Source organism: Phyllobates terribilis, unplaced genomic scaffold (genome assembly GCF_046119375.1).
Source record: "Phyllobates terribilis strain yellow unplaced genomic scaffold, ASM4611937v1 Scaffold_9__5_contigs__length_417890890, whole genome shotgun sequence".
NCBI lineage: Eukaryota > Metazoa > Chordata > Amphibia > Anura > Dendrobatidae > Phyllobates > Phyllobates terribilis.
The window spans coordinates 115,396,536-115,407,247 of record NW_027362769.1 but is presented as its reverse complement, the minus strand read 5'-3'; positions in this window follow the sequence as shown (position 1 = coordinate 115,407,247).

Sequence of the window (10,712 nt, the reverse complement as noted above, 5' to 3'; positions counted from 1 at the left end):
AAGCTTTATTCCTGCATTCTTTTTACCACCTATACATTGTCTATGAAACATTAATCTAGAAGACACAGAAAAGTTTCTAAACTCCGTGTTAGCATTTTGTAAGAAGTAAAAAAGAAATGGAATGTGACTGCTTATTTGACTGGTTAATTGAACATCTGTTAATTCAAGGGCAATTTGATGTCAAGGAGGTTGAAATTTGCAGAGGATAGGAAGAAAGTTTGCCAGAAACCAACAATGTTTTAAATATATGTTTTATATTCCATGCAGCCTTAATTAACAATTAGTGGGAGTTTTTGATGGAGATGATCTCTCTGTCTTTCCCTAGATAGAATATAAGAAAACATTTCAGTATTCAAAAAATTGAATACCTACTAGTTAGTGGTTTTCTTTTTCCAGCTACAGTATACTGGTCTATTCTTAAAATTAGCATATTATCTATAGCCATAGTCTTAAATATTACTGAAACTAGATTTATTATCAGTACGTGCAGAGGCATGCACTGATTAAACATAAGAAAATCAACCTTAAAGGGGTTTTCCCACAAACAAAAGTTCATTTTAATCAATGGCTGTGTCTGACCGTTCAGGAACATGGTCTGATCATACCACATCTCCTGGGCAGGGAGGAAGCAAAAGAGTATACAGACAGGACAGCAGAGGATCACAGCTGATTCTTTCTTGGAGGTAAAACATTGCTTAAAAACAAGCAGGGAAATGTTTTAAATCACAAAAAGAATCAGCTGTGATCCCCTGCTGTCCTGTCTTTATACTCTTTTGCTTCTTCTCCTGCCCAGGAGCTGTGGTATGATCAGACCATGTTCCTGTATGGTCAGACACAGCCATTACACAGTACACAGCAGGGGCACATTTATAAGATTATCTCAGCACAGGAACATTTTATTTAAACACATCCAATTGTGGAACTTATTATTATTCTATGATGTATTGATTAAAATCAACATTTGTTAGTGGGAAAACCCCTTTAATGCTCGTTTATACGGCTGTATTTTCGGTCCGAGTGCTGTCCATAAAAAACGGACAGCACTCGGACTAATGGTATTCATTGCAGATAAGTGATTTTTTTCCCACGGACCAAATCTGCATGTGAAAAATAATTGCAGCATGTGTGGGCAGATAACTTGGATGCAACAGCGCAGACAATGTGGAGACAGTGGTACTTATCCAACACTATTTATTTAACTGACACAGAAAGAAAATCTATAAATAAATAAATATATATATATATATATATATATATATATATATATATATATATATAGTAATGCAGCGGCTTTCTGCATTGCCAAAATGTCAGAAGGGGTGTGTTCTGGCTGACCACGTACCTCCCCTTCAGGTGACTGATCACATGACTGTGACATCATCACAGGTCCTGTGCGCACAGAAGGATATATAAATCCTGGTGGTTTTTGAAACAGTGGAGAAGCCTGGTCCCTGTGTCTGGGACACCATTAGCCTGGAGAGGCAAGAAGCCTGGTCCCTGTGTCTGGGACACCATTAGCCTGGAGAGGCAAGAGGCCTGGTCCCTGTGTCTGGGACACCATTAGCCTGGAGAGGCAAGAGGCCTGGTCCCTGTGTCTGGGACACCATTAGCCTGAAGAGGCAAGAAGCCTGGTCCCTGTGTCTGGGACACCAGTAGCCTGGAGAGGCAAGAGGCCTGGTCCCTGTGTCTGGGACACCATTAGCCTTGAGAGGCCAGAGGCCTGGTCCCTGTGTCTGGGACACCAGTAGCCTTGGAAGGCAAGAGGCCTGATCCCTGTGTCTGGGACACCCGTTGTCTTGGAAGGCAAGAGGCCTGATCCCTGTGTCTGGGACACCATTAGCCTTGGAAGGCAAGAGGCCTGATCCCTGTGTCTGGGACACCAGTAGCCCTGGAAGGCACGTGGCCTGGAGACCACGTCTTGGGAGCCTTAATCCACAGCTGTGGCAGAACAGAGCTCAAAGAAGCAGCTAAGACCCGGCAAAGGTAAATCGGTGCTTTAAATGAATATTGATGTACTTTGCTGAAGTCTGTATCTGAAGCCAAGCGGGCATAGCTGCCAGTGAAAAGGCTCTAGGATATTACATGTGTAACATTCCTGCTAGCCACTGAGATGGACTATGTTATAAGCAGTTTATGATGTGTAATAAACTGCTGGACTTCATATTACCGGAAAACGTTGCATGTGTGCTTTAATTGACCCGGTGAAATGAGTGCCCCTCAACATGATTATTAGCGCTACCTTACAATTGGTTGGAAAATGCGGGCAACTGCAGTCTGGTTGCTAGGGGTAAACGGCACAGGACGATGCAATGTGGATGCAAGCATCTTGCTGTGGCTCGGCGGGGCCACGAAGATTAAAGCATCTGGCTGTAACTCGGCGGGGTTACGAAAATTGTCGTTGCACTCAAACCTGGTTAGCTGTGGCTTGGTGGGACCACGAAAATTTTCCGGGGAGAGCGGTGTGAAGTGTCTAGTGTGAACAGCACACCGCGATGGCTATGAATGGAGCAGTATCCCTAGACAGAAGGGAGAAGTGGTTAGATGTCCAGCTGCAAACGCTCTTCAGCAAAATAGAGTTTCCTGAAGAAATGCAGGAGCAGATAAAGATGGCTGTGAAGGGAGCAGCAAATGAGACTGAAGCTGTTGAACTATTAAAGTGCCTGTTAAAATCGCAGCAGCAGGCATTTGAGAAACAACAACAGGACTCGCAGCAGGCATTTGAGAAACAACAGCTGGTATTTGAGAAATGACAACAGGACTCGCAGCAGGCATTTGAGAAACGACAACAGGACTTGGTACAGGAAGGGCAGGAGCTGTTGGCCCTTTACAGAATGGCGGCAGCGGACCATTCCTTGAGTTTTTCTGTGGCGCCGGTACTATCCCAGAGTGCCCATGGAGGTAGTAAGATATGTTGTGAACTGGGTCCTAAGACTATTGCGTTTTTTTTTTTAAAGTACCCCCTACAGGAGTGGTTGTCCAAAAGGAGGCGGAGTCTCAAAAGAGGGTGGCGCATAGAATACCAAAGTTGGTTACTGATCGTGCGTTGGTACCACCTAAAAATGACAATTCAACCGTTGATAACTGGGTAGCTCCAGTAGAAGGGGTTGACATCAAAGTGGGGGGTGACTTGTTGGTCCACAACACCATGGGGAGTGACACAGACCCCACAACTGACGGTGACACTACGAAAGTAGAAAGAGAGTTCAGTGAGGAGGAGCTAAACGAGGTGAGAAAGTTCCCCTCTCTTCGTCGAAGGCGCAAGGGCCACAAAAAAGTGGCTCCTGTAGCCTCTGCTGAAAGGGTAAATAACGAAAATGCAATGCTGTGTGCCTTTATTCCGAGTGTGGATCCTCCTTCAGAAGCAGAGGAGATCAGGATGGAAGAGGAGGTGACGTTGCCAGTAGCAACCTCCGGTACATTATCAAACAACAATGAAGATCAGGTGGAAGAGTTGGATGCAGTTCTGCAGATTCGTTACAAGCAGGATGATCTACTGAGACAGAAGGATCAGGAAAAGACAGCCCTGAAAGAGGAGGCGGCTGGTCCTGACCAAGAGCTGGAGCCTATCAGGCAGCAGTATCAGAGTGACGTGCAGCAACTAAGGAAAAACATGGAGAATGTGTCCCAGGAGCAGCTGAACCTGGAGTCTGAACGGCAGAAGATAAACCACGTTGTGAGGAACTTGCAGCGAGAACTGGAGGAAAGCAGCAAGGAAATCAACAAATGGAAGGAAATGTTCCAGAAAATTAAAGAGGACATCCGCAAAACCAAAGAGGAGGTTTTTCAGTTGCAGTTTGACAAAGCGGTGTCTGAAAATGAGCTGTGCGAGAAGAAAGATCGTTTCTCCCTGGTACAGTTAGAGCTGCACCAAGTGAAGAAAGGCTCTGTGGATGCAGAAGAAGCAGAGGTCTCAAGAAAGGAAGTGCAGAGATTTCAGGAGCAGGTGAAGCAGTTGATGCAGGAGAAGCAAAGGCTGGATGAGGGTCTACACCAGAGGGATAGGGAGCTATCTGCCTTAAAAGGGGCGCTGCAGGATGAAGTTTGTGGACGTGATCAAGACCTAGTACGACTGCGCGAACAGTTCAACCGGGAACTGTGTGACTCCAAGAAGGAGTATGGTGAACCCATGAGGGAGCTGAAGCAATTCCAGGACCAAGTAAAGCCTCTAATGCAGGAGAAGGAGCGGCTGGAGGACTCTCTGTACCAGCGAGACCGGGAGCTATCCGCCTTGAAAGAGGCAATAAAAGATGAAGTGTCTGGTCACGACCATGAGGCAGAAAAGATGCATGATAAGTTCAATAGGGAACTGCAACAAACCAAGAGAGACTATGAGGATCTCCTCAAGGTTAAAGAAAAACTAGAGGATGATAAGGCTGATGCAGAACACATGCGCCAAGTGATTGAGACCACTCTGCAGGACACCCGTGATGAAAAGGATGATCTCCACAGAAAGACCCTAGGACTGGAAGCTCAGGTGAAGGAGCTGAAGACGTTCTGCGTTGAGCTCCAGAGGGCAGAGTCGTGCCTTAAGGGTAGAATCGGCAGGATGGAAGCTGAGCGGAAAAAGATGGAGGAGTCTATCGGAGAAGGGAGGTATGAAGCAAATGCCTCCTCGAATAATGCGAGCTTGGATGATTTGGTGGTTGTAAGAGCCGAGATCAAGGAGCTCAAGGAGACGTTACAAGCCCATTTGAAGCAAGAGAAGCTTGAGAGACTGGCTGTCGAGAGCCGAGTGGGCGCATTGGAGACAGAGAGGTCTGAGAGAATTCTGCTGATAAAGGAGCAGTTGAAGCAGGAAGAGCTTCAGAGATGGGTTGCTGAGAGGTGAGTAGCTGAGCTAGAGGAAGAAGTTGTCGAGCTCAAAGGTCGCCTGGCAAAGTACCAATCAGTAAACGAGTCCTCCTTGGAGAAGGGCAAACAAATTGCGCTTAATCCTTTAAACCCTGAGAAGGTGGACCTGAGGAGAGCTGAGAGAGTGTTAAAAGAAGATAAGTATGTAATGGAAGTTGTCAAGACGAGAATTCTTGAGTTCATAGCTGTGAGGCAGCTCAGGGGAAGCATACAGGGTGAAGAAGTTGAAAGTCAGTTGTTCCTGAAACCTGAGCCGGATGATCGTCTGGAAACCACTGGTGAGACAGAAACGTCTCGGTACAAGTGCCTCATAGATGTACCCGAAGATTTGAGAGAAGAATGCTCCAGAGAGTCAGTGCATGAAGAGTTTGAGAAGGCCATGGGAGCCTGTAAGGTGTACTCGACCTCAGAAGCTAAACAGCTGGTGGTCCTGTCCACAACTGAAGTCACAGTGAAGAGGGTGGCTATCCTAAGTGACATGCACTGGCGATGTGTTCGCACGAAGTGGTTTGTCCGGTTGAAGACGGAACAAGCCATTAGACAACTGGAGCTTATGAGAAAAGCTCAAAGTCTGCGTGAAGAGGTCATCCGGGTGCCTCATGCTCTGGTAAGAAAGCTCATAGGGAGAAATGGCCGAACCATGCAAATGATGGTAAAGAAGTCTGGTGTGATAAAAATAAGCAGTCCACGTGATCATCAGGACTGGGTACAGGATGAAAATGGCATGGTGTCATTCTCTGCTGTAGGCACAGAAGAAAATCTTGCATATATACAAATGCTGATGGAGTACCGAGTGACCTACCTGCGAGAGGTAGAACAGTTGAATCTCGCCAGACTGCGAATAGAAAGACAGTGTCGCCTGAGCAGCAGAAGATGGCAGCCGTCTATAAATTGTGAGACCAGACAGAGAAAGGGCCCCCTAAATATTAGAACAGCTACAGCTGAAGTTAGAGACCTTTCAGGATGTCCTGAGGGTAGTGGGCGTGGGTTTAGAGGTAGTGAGACCTCCAGTAACTCAGGTCTGAGAGGCCCATGCAAACGTCCCAATAGAGTTGGAGACAATGACGGATGGTAGGTCCCTAAGGAATGGGCTAATGTTGATGACTAATGTTCCAGGGGCTGAGCAGCGCAAATGTCAAGTACATGGTCTCTGTATGAACTGTGGATTATAATGTGATTGTGTATATTATGTGTTCAACCCCACAAGTTTGAACAGGGGGGGGGGGGGATATGTAATGCAGCGGCTTGCTGCATTGCCAAAATGTCAGAAGTGGTATGTTCTGGCTGACCACGTACCTCCCCTTCAGGTGACTGATCACATGACTGTGACATCATCACAGGTCCTGTGCGCACAGAAGGATATATAAATCCTGGTGGTTTTTGAAACAGTGGAGAACCTGGTCCTTGTGTCTGGGACACCATTAGCCTGGAGAGGCAAGAAGCCTGGTCCCTGTGTCTGGGACACCATTAGCCTGGAGAGGCAAGAGGCCTGGTCCCTGTATCTGGGACACCAGTAGCCTTGGAAGGCAAGAGGCCTGATCCCTGTGTCTGGGACACCAGTAGCCCTGGAAGGCACGTGGCCTGGAAACCACTTCTCGGGAGCCTTAATCCACAGCTGTGGCAGAACAGAGCTGATAGAAGCAGCTAAGACCCGGGAAAGGTAAATCGGTGCTTTAAATGAATATTGATGTTGTACCTTGCTGAAGTCTGTATCTGAAGCCAAGCGGGCATAGCTGCCAGTGAAAAGGCTCTAGGATATTACATGTGTAACATTCCTGCGAGCCACTGAGATGGACTGTGTTATAAGCAGTTTATGACGTGTAATAAATTGCTGGACTTCATATTACCGGAAAACGTTGCATGTGTGCTTTAATTGACACGGTGAAGTGAGTGCCCCTCAACATGATCATTAGCGCTACCTTACAATATATATACACACATATATATAAATGTATATATATATATATATATATATATATATATATATATATATACACAAGTAAGCACTATATTATGGGTAACAGTAGTAAGGTCAATACAGTACGCTATGGCACTATCAGAACACAGCGATGTGACTAAATATATCTATGCAACGTTCTATTATATAAACTGTTCTTAATGTTCTTATTATCTAGCAGTTAACCGACTATTAATGCCTTTATGTCTCAGCTTAACGGGTGCTACTCTCAGTACTAGGCCCGTCCCCGCCATAGTCTCTGTAAGCTCCTCTGATCATTACACTGGCCCTAGCAGGGGTGACCAGTATTTCCAGCTAGGCCGTAAGTCCTAGATATTCGAGTCACTGGGTATACCGTGTGCTCATAACACTGGCCGTCTCCGTGCCCTGAAGCACGGCCCCAGCCCACGCCCTGTAACGTGTGTCTACGCTGGAAGTATAGCCCACAGGAACGGTCGTCTCCCGAACCAGGTTCAGATCTGGTCACAGTCTTCTGCTTGCGGTCTTCTACTGGTGCTTTTTACTGTCTTCTACTGGTGCAGCTTACAGTCTTCTACTGGCTCTGATCACGGTCTTCTACTGTTGTGACTTACGGTCTTCTACTGCCACTGCTTACAATCTTCTACTGGCACTGCTTACGGTCTTCTACTGGCACTGCTTACGGTCTTCTACTGGCGTGGGGCACGGATCTTACTCACAGTTCAGGACTTCTCTGCCATCTGACTGCTATAATACCTCTCAGTGGCGGTGGTGGCTGTAAGCCAATTTTGCGGCCACATAACCTGCCTAGTTCAAGTTATGGCGCCAACTCCTCCCTTCTCGGCCTGGCCAGGCTTTTTATATTTTGTAATTGCGATACAACTGTCACCTGACTCGGTGTCTTCACAATCCCCTTCCTGTGGGAACATAGGTTACCACTATTAGGTTCCTACTAATATAGTTCTTTTGATTTCACTTTCTTTTTCCCTTTGATCAACAGGTGGCAGTGTTCGCCCACAGATACTCAGCCAACTTTAAACACTGTAATATGTATTCCTTCACTTCTTCATCCCCTTACACATGCACTAGTTTATTCGCCCATTCAAGTCTATAGGTGCTCAAAAAAAGCTGGATGCCATACGTATAACATCCAATTTTTACAGATACATTGCAATTCTTAATCACAGGAAACTGTAAATGGTCTTGTAAATTATTAATAGCTACTGCTATAAAAAAATGAATTGCATATGAATGACAAGTAAGAAAAACAATTGTCCAAGTTTGCTGGATAAAACTGACAATTTTTTATACGGTCATGTGAACCTGGCCTTAGAAGGGTTGTCTGGTGAAAACAAGTTATCACCTATCCACAGGACAATGGGGAACTTTTATCCCCATTAGAATGGAGTGACAATGCACATGCTCTACCGCTGTTCTTTTCATTCCCTGTGGGTCTGCCGATTGCTGCATTCAGCTTTTTCCAACAGTCCCATAGTGAATTAATGGAGCGGTGGTCCGGTGTAAGACCTACCAGTCCATTTTGTAACATGGGTACAAATTCAGTGCAGGTCCCAGTTGTACAAAACCCACCGATCAGAAAGTTATCACGTATCCTACAGATAACCAAAGCGTGTGTCCTCTGGGTTCAGTACTCATGCCAAGTTGGACGGCATGAGATTTCTGAGTCCAGTATCTTGCTGCAGCAGAATTCTGACATGAATTCTTACAGTAACTACACCGGTCTCATCAGGTCTAAGATACCTGTTTAATAATGTATGCTGCTTGTCTTGTTCTGTTCCACTTTAAAACAATATAAAAGTTGTTTCAATATAAATTCAAGATTTATAACCAGTTTATTGTATTTATCAAGTCAGTCATAGGCCGGTTTTCAAGTAGCAATGATCTACATATTGATTGAAAAATTATGCAGCAATCCTCTAGAAGTAGCCCATCAATTATTAGCATGAAATCACTTCCAGACCTGAACACCTGCCATTTGTCATTATGTATGAAGCAGTATATAGGGTGTTTTTATTGTCCGTTATTACAATATAATTCATAGGTTTGTACGATGGAAGGTTTAGGATTATGAGTTTATTCTACAGACTCTGCTGTCAAATATAGCCAGGACAGCTAAGTTAACAGTTAGAAAAATACCCAATCTTTATACAGTTTTATGTCCTAAATGTATACACGGCAGTAGGGATTGGTATGATATATCAAAAATGATAGTCTGGCACCATGTAAATTAACACAATGAAGCATTCTAAAGGTGATCCAGCGCAATAGGTTCATTAAGCTTGAAAATGTTGTTGAGGTATGATATCTAATATTGATATATTGTCCCTTGTTATCAGAATCAGATCATTGGATATATCAGGTGTCTGATTTTGATCAGATTCAATATCATATTGCCAAAAGGCAAATAATCCCTAACTAAAGACAATCTAAAATATAATTTTTATTTCTTATTAATAGGAATAAATCATGCAAATTTAAAATAACAAGAGTCAGTAGAGAGTACAAGATGTCAGGGTATAGTACATACTACCTTAATGATTAGGAATATCACCCTATCTATTGAGGCTATCCCTGACACTATTGTTCCTTATAATCAAGTATTCAAGAATGACCGCAGACTTAACACTCTGCTGTCTGCAATGTATTGTCATGTCACTAATCTCTAACTGACCTATACTGGGATTAAAAGGAACAACCTAAAGCCTCCCCAACACGTTTCACCAAACTGGCGTCATCAGGGGTTGAGGCTACAGCCCCTAGACTATACTAGTTCGAGTTCTATCCCTGAAAAACACGGAGAGAACTTGTATGCGAAAAACGGACGTCTGAATGAGTCCTTAATGTTCAATTGTATCTTGAGTATTCAAGTAAGGGCTCGTGCACATGACCAATTTTCTCGTACGAGTTCTATTTATTGTTTTCATGGATAGCACTCATACCTATGGTACTCTATGGGGCTGTGCCCATGTCCGATTTTTTTCCCTCGGACCCAGTGGTCCTTGGAAAAAAATCAGAGACATATCCGATTTTGATCCAAGTGTCAGATCAAAATCAGCAATACAAGCTTTAAACTAGAACAATGTGGGAAGGGAAGCAAAAGGCCAGAAAAAGCCATACAGCTGACAAATACTATTGAGATCTCTGCTACTGGAAGTGGAAAGGAAGAACAAAGGCAAAACAATTTAAATAATAAAAATATGGGAGGAAGAGAAACCAATCACAAACTAAAATGTTTTTATACAAATGCACAAAGCATGGGCAACAAACAAGGAGAATTGGAACTACTAATGCAGGAAAAGGAATATGATGTCATTGGAATCACTGAAACTTGGTGGGACGATACACATGATTGGAATAAAAGGCTAAAAGGATACAACTTATTTGCAAGAAACAGACTTGATAAACGAGGAGGAGGTGTTGCATTGTATGTTAGAAAAGCGTATATCTGCACAGAAATTGAAGCTTCAGAGACTGTGAGTTCTGTGGAAACTATTTGGGTAAGAATACAAGGAGAGAACAACGGAAAGGACACCATTGTAGGCATTTACTACAGGCCACCTGGGCAAGCTGAAGATATGGATGAACTCTTTATGTATCAAATGACCAAGTTCTCCAAAAAATATGACGTAGTGGTCATGGGAGATTTCAACTATCCAGACATTTGTTGGGAATCTCTCTCAAGTAAAACTAACAGGTCAAGCAAATTCTTATCCTCTCTTGCTGACAACTTTATCTTCCAAAAGGTAGGGGAGAAATCAAGGGGATCTGCTACTTTGGATCTAATCCTTATAAACAGGGAGGAAATGGTTGAGGAGGTAAAGGTGGCTGGGACCCTAGGAGGCAGCGATCATGCTATTATAGAATTTTGGATAACTAGAGGAGGAAGACATGTGAAGACTCAGAC